This window comes from Lagopus leucura, unplaced genomic scaffold (assembly GCF_019238085.1).
Source record: "Lagopus leucura isolate 7727_CA_CO unplaced genomic scaffold, USGS_WTPT01 Super-Scaffold_100029, whole genome shotgun sequence".
Classification (NCBI taxonomy): Eukaryota; Metazoa; Chordata; class Aves; order Galliformes; family Phasianidae; genus Lagopus; species Lagopus leucura.
In genome coordinates, this window is record NW_024962280.1 from 3127694 (window position 1) to 3140491 (window position 12798).

At 36.9% G+C, this 12798-nt stretch overlaps 1 long non-coding RNA gene across 2 annotated transcripts in view; it reads right to left on the reverse strand.

Annotated features, from left to right (window-relative positions):
• Window positions 1-3146: 3146 nt before the first annotated feature.
• The window catches only part of LOC122185510, a 29470-nt gene continuing 19818 nt past the window's right edge, over window positions 3147-12798 (reverse strand). The window contains exon 3 of one of the 2 annotated variants that reach the window (XR_006180895.1): window positions 3147-3374. This is a non-coding gene — a long non-coding RNA (uncharacterized LOC122185510). Of the gene's footprint in view, window positions 3375-11070; window positions 11170-12798 lie in introns of those variants that run through there. The other variant, XR_006180896.1, reaches the window with a different exon arrangement.

Genomic DNA, 12798 nt, shown 5'->3' on the forward strand with positions numbered 1-12798 from the left:
AGCTACTGCTCACACTGTATCTGTTTAAATATATATATATATATATATATATATATATATATATACACACACCTACGATATTGGAGCTACTATTGCCATTTACAATTCTAAAGTAATTTACAAACAATTAATTAGTCCCGCAATCATTTCAGGCTGGTAATTATCTTAATTTTACTAAAAGAAAAAGAGATCTGTCACATGGAGAGCCTGAGAGACTCTCAGAGAAGCAGTATTGGTTCACTGTTTGACACTCAAACAAACATCCCCCTCCTAACACCCTACAAGATCACAAAAAGAAATCATCTCTGAGCTTGTTTTGTTTGCTTTTTCTCTTAATAAACAATTCTTTTCTGGTTGGCACAGAACAATTAGGAACACGTTAAAAATTGGGCCCAGCACTAAAAACAGCGATGTAACTTCATCCAGTTACCTAAAGGAATTAGATCTGTGTATGGACAATGAGTGCAAAGCATTTTACTATTATTGAAGTCGTATTACTAAAGAACATTAATCAGCAGTGGCTAAAGACATATCCTGCAGCAAGTAAGTTTTAAGTAGTAACATTTTAAATACCAGCTTTCCCTAAAAACAGCTACTTTATTTTGACAGATTTTAATGCTGGCACGTACTTTTGCATGAATCAGAAGGGTTTTCTTTCAGAAGCCACAAAACAATCTCCTTATGAAAATTTCCTGTTTACTTAGAGAGGGAACTGGTCTGGGCACGGCCTTCTCATCTCGAGTCTTTACCAACATTTTTGCTATCTTGCAAGACCTATGCAAGTTCATTATGCAAGATTATAGCTGGTCTGGATGAAGCTTGCTGAAACTGAGGTATTTTCTTTCACTTTTGGGGATGCAAATTTCTGATGTTTTCAGTTTCGCTAGAGATTTTGTCACCAGAACTTTTAGGCAAAACATTAGAAATGAGCATTATCACTTCAGTTTACTTATATTCCTGTACATCACAGCATACATTTTCTTTTATGTGTATACACACACACACACACACCCCAGATATCTTTCCAAAGGATTTCAAGTCTCAGTTGTAGTTCGGATAAGATGTTCTTTTTGCACTATAGCCTAGAAGGAAAACTTTGTATAACCACTTTTACATAGAGAATGCCACTTTTGGTCTTTAGTGAGGCTGAAATTACAGTTTTCTCCTTACAGCCCAGAAAGTCAGCTTTAGCATGAGTCTTTCACACAGCAGTGCTTGGATGTTCTTCAGTTAAGGCAATTTATACTCCCTGAAAAAGGGTTTAAATTGCACTATAATTTTTATTACCTCCAGTACCTAAGAGTGCCTACATAGGTCACCTTCTCATCCGTAGATGGATACTACGTGTTGTAGGTAGACAGACTGAGAAATAGTAAGAACAAACCTCACTCTAATTGGATTAATTACTGTTTGTTTGAATGTCATATTCAGCAGCTCTATAAGCATTGACTGAGATGATGAGAAGCAACTGATTCGTGGTCCCTTCATAGTATGGTCTGCAGCTCATCCTCACTATAAATATAATATTTAATCTGTTTCCAAATTTGCTCAAGAAAGTGAACAGACACCAGCCTTCAGGATTTTACCTAACAGAACAATTTTTTTTCGTGTAACGCAAGAGGAGGTTCTTGGTGGGATGGGTTCAAAATGAAGTTTTCCACTTTTGTTTTCTTTATAATCTCACTATTTGAAACTGGATATCAAAACGTTCACTTAGAAATCGCCATTAGAGTTAAGACATATTGTTTCTTTGTTCTGATTGTTCCTCCTCTTCCATCTCCCTGTATGTAAATATTATCCTCCTATCTGTCTTCAGCAAGAGGAAAATTTATTTTCTCCTCTCATATGCCTCAGACTACAACTACTAATCTTTTCAAGTGAGAAACTAAACCTTACCTCTGAAGGTCCTTTTGACAGTATCTATCAATTTGGACCTTCCATGTTCTGTGGAGGAGCTCTCCATAACCTGCAGAGACAAGCAAGCTCCTATTTCTCCCTCTTTATGCAAGAGCAGACAGACACCTGCTCTGCTACCTTGCTGCCAGGTGCCATTCTTTTCCCTCTATTGTTGTGCCACAGAATCCTCTGTGGTATTGCAGGGAAAAAATACGGGAAAAAAAAGTGATAAGAAATGGGTTTAATAAATTTGTCACGTTTCAGCAACACTTGTCTTCCTGAGGGCTTATAGAATTGATCATTCCATTGCCACATAAATGTCATGTTAACCATCATAATATCCTTGTTATCATGCTCACAATGCTTTCTTATCTTCATCTCCATGGGTGTTAGGAAAGTAACGTGACCCTTATATTGTACAGCTATTTTAACTCTTCCCTCCCCCAAAGTATTCAACTGCCTGATCACATTGAAGGTTTCCTCTTGGACTGCAATAACTTAGTCTACACAATCGTATCTACACAAGCAGCTTTCTCAATGGCAAATTCCATTTTGGATGCATTCTTTCTCTATTTTGAAATTTTGTATGGAGTGTCCCAAAATCTTCCTGCTACAACTCAAGCGGGAAGAAGCAGCTATACCATTTTTACTGTTATTCTCACAGAGTCAATAACCAAACTTTTAACTTTGCCAATAAGCATTGCATATAAAATTGTGTTCCTCGACCTGTCTCTAGATCTATTAGAAAACACTGTAGAAGAAGACATATGTCCATTTGTACAAATATGAAGATACATTACAAAGCCAGGTACTTAGGCAATATACAACCTTTGCCAGAAAGGCAAAGTGGATTTGGGAAAAGAATTCCACATTTGTCCCCAAATACAGAGAATACACGGAAACCCAATTTTGAAAACCATTTTCTTTTACAGAATTCAGTGACTGGAAGATCCAGCTGGGGAATGTCTGACCTGAAAAGATTTGCCCAGTAAACATTAAACATAATAGAAGTAGCAAGAAAGAGAAAAATAAAAACAACAACTCAAAATCACAACTCTGAAAAACAAAAACCACACAAAAACAACTCTACAATCAAATCAAAGATAGAAAATATATATTTGATAGGGGCAAAGAGTTTGAAGCAGTACCAAAGATAAGAAAGAGCTCTCTGTAACAGTTTAATAAATCTAACATTATTACTGCTATTTAATATCTTAACATTTTTTAGGGAAATATAAATTATTCACTGTTTGAGTGCCTTGTAATTTGATTCACATGATGAATGCAGAAAATACTTAAATCGTAAAATATATTTCGCATGCATCACACGGGAACATTGACCAACTTGCTGAAACAGGCTCTTGAGAGATCTGGATGGCTCAGATGACTGCTAATAGGTTGTGGCGTCCTTCATCATTAAGATCATGAGTTGAATCCAAAACAAGTTGAAAGCAACTGAAAATGGTTTCTCAAAAAATCTAGAAAGTAAAAAAGAGTTCTATTAGTCTCCTTGATCATGTCCTCTCACCTTTTCTTCAGGAACGTTTTTTGAATCCCTGGCTTATAGTACAGCAATATAGAAAATGTTTAGCCCTTCTAGACAAGTTTTTGAAGGCTGAATGGATCATCATACTCCTTACTTCATTCTTGGATTCAGTTCTGAACTTTAGTGTGTCCTTCACATTCCTTGTGGTAGGATGCAAGACATCCTACCAGTTTATTGGGGGATGATACCACACTGACATCAGGGACTGCAATCTGCCCAGATACACACTAGGGATCTCCACCTTTTCAGGGTTCTTTTCCCCTTGCTTAAAAGCACACACCTGCAGCCCAAGAAACCAAGTTTGCCTTATTTTTTCCAGAAATGTAACCTTCTTTCATAGTTCAAACCTTCAGCATGGTACTGATGTCACTGTCAGCACCTAACAGCAGCCTGCCTACCTGTGTACGTACATCAGTGGAAAAGTCTCAAAAACTGAACATTCCCATTTACTTAAATGGCAAATATCAATATTGCATGGCACCCCACAGAGACATCCAAGATTCTCCAACTTATGAAGTTGTTTCTAAGAAATGTAATACAAAAAGCTATTCATGGGAAGACACTCATCTTGCCTGGAGCAAACTGCCATTGAATAACTAAAGTCAGAGCCTTTTAGTTAAAGATTGACTAACATAGCCAAGAAGAAAAGGTAAGACTTAACCAAATTAGATATATCACTGTTATAAAATATGCTGAGACAAGCTTAGCTTCTGTGCTTATTGTTGTGAGATCCACTGAGATGCCTTATAACTCTTGTAGCTTTCAAAATAGCAATACTTAAGACCACCTTAAGCTTCCAAAGTGAGGCAGATTGCGTTATTTCTCAAACCACATATCTGGTCACCAAAGAGGAACCAATGAGAAATTCAGCATCCCTTCACAAGAGGCTGCACCAACAATTGAGATGGAAGCCACAAGTTCTTTTGGATACTAGGTACAATCCCTATATTTGTGTCCTATCAAGAAACATAGGTTTTTCTTCACAGAAAGTGCAACAGAGACTCAAAGAGGAAAAAAATAGTATACAAAATCTAAAATACTCTTTTTTAAGGTTGACATGAATTATATTTCTACTAAGCTCCATAGTCATCTAGAAGAAACTCGAAGAAACAAAGATGAAGAAAAACTTCCATGCGTACATACATACACAAACACACACTGAGAATTTTACAAATGTCACTATAACAGTTTCATGTGAAAATTCTATGAGATGTTTTTAGCATATTTCAGAATAATTGCATCATTTGGAATGAAAACCAGTGGTAAAGCGATGCTATCACGTTCTTCAGTAGGAAGAAAAAGCAACCTCTTTTTTTTCCTGATGACTGCAGCACAGATTATCCTGAACCATATTTAACACTTTCAACTTCCAGTGAGGCATATGCATTTGGAAAGCACTGCAAGGATCAAAGCAGAACTTTGTTGCCATACAGACTATGTATTCTGCACCCAGACAAAAAATACTGTTTGCATTTCTACAGATCTATGAGTCTAATCAGCTAGAATTTTTCTAAGGAAAAATTAAGCAGTTCACAGCAGAGGGGCAGACCCTGTACAATCTCATTACTGTGCTAACACCAGGAACTTTTTTCTAAATTAACATCCATAATGTCAGAGATAGGAGTCATTGTGAGTTTTTAGCCACTTGTTTTCAGTTTCAAACAAGAGCAGAGTTTCTGCATCAGAAAACTTCTAGGAGTGACTCTTACTTAGGTACGTCTGGTTGAAGGAAAGAATGAATAAGCTGTATGAAACAGTAGTAAGTGATTAGGAATAATTTGAACAGAGTAAGATGAAAGTATAATAAGCTGCTCAAAGAGAGTGGAGATGAAATTTATTGCCTTGATTTGTACAAGGCAGGAAGGGTGACACATATGCAGGATTGATTTGTAGAATACCTTCTCTTTAAACATGATTCTCTTGCCTTTTGCATCTGCAGCCCACAGATCTTCTAAACATTTGGCTTTCTCCATTTAGTTAATATGGCTGTAATAGTTTCCAAATGATTAATATCACCTCTGTACAGATACAAATAAATAAGTTGCAACAAACTGGGTATTGGGAATCCTGAAATGTAATTAGCTGCATACATGGGGTTTTTTTATTGGCAAATCTCAAACTATACAGTAAACAGAAATAAAAGGACAAAGTATGACCATGCAACATCATTACTCAAGAAAAAAATGATACATTTATACCCTCATTACTCACATTTTATAGTTGTGGATGCTGAAATACAGAGAAAGTGGCAGTGCAAGGTCACTCTGGCAGAGCTTGGAACAAAAATCAGACATCTTATTCTCCATAATAGTGTTCTGCTCTCTATTGCATAAATTGCTTTTCTCCTTACAAACAAAAAAAGAAAGAAAAAAAAAAAAAAAAACAAGATAAAGATCACAACACTGAAGTGACAGAAAAGGCATTGAGTGACACACAGATAAGAATGGACTTAAGATAAGCTGCATTACTGAGTCTCATTTGCAACAATACCATTTGTTGACTTCACTAAACCATATGCAGAAATAACATCAGCGCTAACAGGAACGCCTAAAAATCTTAAAAGCAATATCCTGGTCACTCTGAACTCACTGATAAAATTTCCATTGCGACTAAAATTTTATTCACAATACTGCCTTTGAACGTTTGTATCTTGTAAATTATCTCATCTGAAAGCAAACTACTGCCAAAAAATCTGTCTATTCACTCCAGCAAAGTCTAGATCTACTTTTGAATGAAGGAGAGTGGAAAAGGCAGAATATTACGTCTCTTCAGCTAGGATTTTGTGAGGACTCACTAATGATTTCTCTCTTTTTCAGCATGCCTCAAGCAAAGCAGTGGAAACATCACACATTTAATATGCCACTGATACATCAAGCAATGTCACTGGAGAAAGAAAGGCAAAAGGAGAAGGGAGTATTTACATCAAAGTACAACAAAAAGAATATTTTTCTGTAGAAGAAATCCCTTTTTGAGCTGTGGCAGCACCATAATAAATCACTCTCAGATTCTGCATTACCATGAGTTGCTCACTGGGAGAAATGACTGAGAATCCATTCACTGAGTCTATCCAGAACTCTAATACAGCCAAATGCATTGAAAAACGTCACTCACACTAATTTTCTACCAGCCAAAACATGCTATGGTACAGTGATTAGTGATTTCTTGCAGGTAGATGAAAATTCTACCACCAAAAATTACTTCGCTCCTGGTAGGTATTGTTCTGACTTCACAGTCCCTTGAGCAAAGGGGTAAGTTAAGTGGGACTTGGTGACACCACTATTTGTGTGCACACGTGAGTTTCCCTGCCTTGTGTGCAGATGGGCAGCTTTGAGTATCCCTAATAGGTTACACAAGCAGATTCAGTTTGGAGATGATCTACCTTTCCTCCCAAACGTTCCTGTCTTCAAATAAATAATGATCTACCTGCTAGAGAATCTTTCAAACAAAATGAAACGTTGCAGACGGGAATGTTTTTAAATCAGTTTGGAAACCTGCCAAGCTAGCACACCAGTACACATAAATACTTGCATGTTTAGCAAGCTTCTCTATTCTGCCATCATTTAACAAAACTCTGCCTAAAAATAGTTTTCAGTCCTCATAAGTCAGAATATCTAGATCTCTAATTATTACTTCTACTCCTTGCTGAACTCTCTCTGCATATATATTTTTGTCTGCCGCTAAAACGTCCAGAAATGAATGCAGTGTCCCAGGTGGTCTTTTTTTGAAGATAAATACTGACCTGATCTGTTATATCTCACATATGTTAATAGAACTCAGAATGGTAGTAGTTCTTTCTGGAGCCAAATGACACTGCAAACCTTGTGCCTCTTCCAAAATAAGGATGATTTCTTGTTTTGCTGCCTTGAGCTACCTTTGGCAGTATTTTAGCCATCATATTGATCAACACAAAGCTAGGTGCTTACTTGCAAAGAAAGGTCCTAAATAACATAAGTGTCAGAGAATCTGAAACTTTCTAATGCTTTGTTCACATCATTTATTTGTCCTTGCAGCAACTGAGGCTGTTCAAGGAGTGGAAGAACACAGCTCCATAAACTGAGAAGGGAATGTCATCCAGTCCAAATATTCTGGATTTGTTTCTTTGCTTTCACGTACTGGGAATACTGAATTATATTACAGTTTTATTGGCAGCTGTTTTGCTTTGTATTTACAATGACCTAGATTGCCAGTTTCCAATCTGACTGCAAAGCAGTTGAAACATAGCTGTACTTTCCCAGAAGAAGACATGGGAAATCATCTGGCAGGGACAAACAGTACACCATGAGCACATGCCTCTTCTAATCCTCCCAGCTCCTACAGAACTAGAGAACAAAATATTATGAGAATGTGCCTAAAGTTAGAACTACAAAAAAAAAAAAAAAAAAAAAAAAAAAAAAAAATTTATTTGCTTTTCTCTCAAGAGTTTGCAAGCACAGGCATGGTTGCAAAGACTGAAACACGTTTATATTTTAAAGATGCAGGAAGAGACTCCCAGCGTGAAAACGTTGATGGAATTATAACTAATATTGAGCTTCTTGGCTTCTTTTTCTCAGCCTTTTGGTGCTGATGTGCTTCAAATCTGAGAGACGATTTGGATGATTCAGTGCTTGTTTCAGAACAGCTTTTGAAAATATCAAGTATCTACTACTCTTTCCCTTCCTAGTCTCCACTTCCAGAAGGAACTAAGAAACTTTTAGTGAATAACATGCTCTACTACAGAGCAGCATTGCCACCATCTCTGGCTCTGAACCAGGAATTCATAGTATCACCTTACATAAGCACTGTATTCATTAACAGATTGATAAAGACAATGTCAAACCCAAGAACAACTCTGACAATAAAATTGCAGCATCATTCTATTATTAGTACCACAATCAGTCAAATGCTGAAAGATTTTTAAAGGAATTTTGGGATCAGTATTGTGTCAGCAATTTACTAATGATGGCAATTCATGGTCACTTCAATCACACATTAAAGTTTTCAGTCTGAAAGTAAAGTATTTGTTCTTGTTATTATATCTCTCTCTTCTACTGTCAGCCACTCTTGCGACAAATTTATTATTAAGTACAGAAAAAGCATCACTTTTCCTGTGATCCAAATCCCTCTGCATGAAAGACATTTGTATAAAACGGAAAGCACAACGGACGCCTTTCTAATTTCCTTTCAATCATATTTGAAAAAGCATAGTAATTAGACCTGCTAAAACAATGCTGTCTTATTTGATATGCTGGTTCAGAGATGGATATTTTGTGCATCTCTATGTCACTGGAACTGGAATTTACTTTTCTGGCAAGGTTGACCAAATAGATGTTCAGAAAGCTAAATCTGATCATATAAGCATACAAAGTGGGCTCAGCACACACCAGTACAGCCCGGTCCCACTGACCCAACTCCTTCCAACACTCAACATGCACCATCTCCTGGTCACCTCTTATAACTACATACACAACTAATGAGCCTTGGATTTTCATTTTGAATGCCTCATTCAGCAAACAAAATTCAAACAGAAATATAACTGTTTCTTTCTTCTACGCATGAACAGTGATGCTCAGCTGGTTAATAATTGCTTTTTTGTTTGTGGATCATTTGTCTGATCACTCTCATTCCCAATAGGAGAAAAAGAATCTTTCCTGGTGGATAAAGTTTTTACCCAAGAGGGGGACGCAAGGGCTCCTGTGACTATTTAATAACTTCAACTGATGACTGGCACAGCTGCTAACGAAGGCTCCAGAGCCCAATCTCCCCCAGTGAATGCTTCAATATTAGGCTAGTAAATCAGGCTTATTTTTGCTGTATTTTTCTGTAGCACAAAAAACAGATGAGAATAATAATTCATTTGGTCTCTCTCTTACCTAAGGACTCTCCGTCTAGAGTGGCCTACAGCTTTCTGAAGAGAGTTAATCTCATCAGGTAGAGGAGCTGAACAAAGATATTACATACCTTTAAGACTGCTCAATCTCCTGGTTCAAAGGGGGAATAGCCTTCAAGAAGGTCAGAAATTATTTTCTATCTCCCGTGCGCTGGCTGACTAATCATCAGGCACCTCATAAGGAAGCTTCTGGAATCTTATCTATTATTATTATTGAAATCTGGTGTAGTCTTGTCTTGGAAATCCGATCAGATCAAGACCCTTTTGTGAACGTACACATATTCACTTTGTAAACCCTGGGGCAACTCGTGATCTTATTTTTCTTTTCTACTGAACCAAAAATCAAGGAGACGGTCAAGTCTAGGAACCAAACTTCAGTACTGAGAGGACTCCAAGTGTGGTTTCTGAGGCATGAAGCAATTTCAGGTATATACATTTAAAGTAATTTGTCTGAAGTCAAGGAGAAAGGTATCAATCTTAAACTTAAGAAATCAAAGACAGTTGGGATTTACATATTTGCATTCCAATAGGGATGAATCAATCAAAAATCCAAGCTAAATTTCTAAAGAGATCAAAAGGAATCAGGTCCAAATTACTCCCTACGGATTTTGGTGACAGAACCAGATAAACTTCTATCAGCAGACAAAGATGGAATGAGGCAGCAAGAGTAAAGGCCACTGTTATGCTAAATATAGTCTGTTGCAAAAAAAAAAAAAGCCTTCTAAAATTTGCCTTTGTGTACTGTTTCTACTAGATTCTACGCTTCATATTAAATATTGAATTCATGGAAGATCCGTTCTAAATAAGAGTCAGATCTATATTTCTCAAAGTAGATCTATAGGATGTTGCGTAAGAAACGTGAAAACATTTCCCAATTTTCTGCTGAATGGAGTTTCAAGATGAAAAGCTACATTCTCAGCTGTAGAATTAAATGAAAACTTAATACAGCAGCGTTTGGGGATTTTCAGAGTCAAAGTTTCTAATATCCCTATCTCTACAAATGCTTAAGCTGGCTACTTCTGTGACCACAGCTATTTTTTTATTTTTTTTTTTCCTTTGACAAGAAAAGTAACTATGGTCAAGCACAGCTTGAAAAAAGCTAACATTAAACAGGAATGCAATAATCACCACCGTTGATTTCTAAATTACAATTACTATTGCTGCACAAACAGCACTCATGCAAATACACTTTGCATACACAGCTATGTGTTGGTATTTACAGACTCAACTACATGGACTTGAAAACATTTTTTAGGGGTCAGTTGAAAGTATTGTCTTACATTTGTTTAAGGAGCTCAGATTTTTCAGAACAGATCACACTGGCAATTATTCACTAGACTTAACATGCTCATTTTTAAAATAATTTCTGGAAAATAAACTAGCATGATTAAAAGCTAAAATATTATGAACAGATAATAGAATGTGCCACAAAGAAATCAATACAAATTACAAACAAAAAAAGAAAAATAGAAGAATATATTTATTCTTGTCATAAATTGTCCTTTATTACGAGCCTAGACATTGCAGACATCAATCAACACAGGGAATATTGAAGAAATGCTATGGTATTCTCTGCTTCACACTCTTCAAAAGAATTAATCCGGTAAATTATTGGAAGATGCATCTTCCACTGAAACTTTATCTAGCTTTAAGGGAGCACATGTAGTGTGTACAAGTGTATATTCTGTGCATGGAAGATCTCTACTCAGGTACCACTTTGTGTTTTAAGCAGGGTGCTTGCTGGAAACTGTAAGAGTTTCACTGTTTACAGTTGCATGAGGTGACACACAAACATCTGAAGGGAATTCTGTTTTCTTGAGGATATGCTCCTTGTTGAAAATGTCCTTGAAAATATCCCAACCTAAGAGAAAAGAATGACTATTCAGGAATGAGATAACTCAGGAGGAAATATTATCATTTCTATCCTGAGGCAATAAAGTTTACTCAGTAATTTCCACTCTGTCTAACCTCTAAGCTGTAAGTGCCAGAAACATTCTTTCCCACAAGAAGAAAATGAAAATTTATTATGTCTTCATTCCTAAATAAAATTAAAAAGAAAAACAACAGAGATGATCTGTGCCCTTTTTAAACAATCTCATCACGATTAAATCTTTAATTGCTAAGGAACAATTCAAGCAAGGAAATCTCAAGTCCACTCTTATTTCATGCATACAGTTTTGACCACAGAAGCGAGTTTTTGAAGGGGCTCCCTGTTGTGCCTTTGATGTTTTTGCCAGGGGAGGTATTACAACAATCTAAAGTAAGGTGAATATGCTACAAGTGCTTCCAGCAATCAGAGTATAGAATTAGCAGGTGTTAAAAAGAAAACCACAACCCGAGTCATTGGCATTATCCTCAAAAGTCAGATGTCAAGTTTAGACACAGATGCTGAGGACACAAAGAACAAGAATGTCTTTGAAGAGATAGAAAACATACAGAAAAGAGAATAGTAAGAGCATAACTGCAGCCTGAGAAAAAGGACTGCAGAAGAACAAAGAGATTTAAGAGTACTGAAGGAAGATGTTTTGACCTAGCAGAAGGACAGCACACACAACTCTAGCCATGATTAAACACCACAATAAAGTTAAACATAATAATCCCATGAGCAATACCCAGACTAATAAATTTGGAACATTGACAGCCTGAACAGGATTATAACTTATGACTCCTTTAGCTGAGCATCTGGACCCCGTAAGCTCATCTGGCTTCCTCCGTGCACCTGTTCTAGTGATAGATGTCACTTGCACAGCAGTCAGGGATGCAAAAAATGAATGGAAAGAGTTGTCTTTACCAACAATATACTGCAGGAAGGAACTAGAAGAAGAAAGTCTTGATATAAATCCAGAAAGCCCAAAGAAAAGAAATCCATTCTATGAAGGAAGAGGTAGCTCAGAAAACTCTTATTCCGTGCACCTCAGGCACACATCAGGGCACGGAAGTTGGCCATAGATGCCTCGTGGCTCATTTCTTGAGGGACATGGGAAGCAAAACGTGGCTGGGTTATGCTTTAAGTCCCATAGCACATAGAATAAAAACATGTTCTCGTTGAAAAATTCCTTCCAACATAATAATTTTCTACTTATACCAAACTTCTCAAGTAAGGAGGAGGAAATCCAATTAAACCCAGCTCCTTTATATGCATTTATAGCTTGCCATGAGTCTGGACAATGCAGGACAAGACAATTTCTCCTAACTTCTGGGAGCAGTATGAGAACTGCTGTCATCAGTACTGCATTGTGAGAAAAATCCTTTCAGCCTACTTGTCTGTAAAATAAGCAATAGTGAGACAACTTCCAGCTCCGAGTAATTCTTTAGATGATGTCTTCATCTAATCCAGTAAGTTGTTCTTGGGCCTAAATTCCAACTTCTTAGGGTTTTCTATCGTGTATGCAACCAGACTTAGACATTCTGTCTGTGTGGATCTGTATTTTGTGTATTAAAGTACCAGTCTGGATATGGTACGCTTCTGCTGCGCAGGTCATGCAAGAAC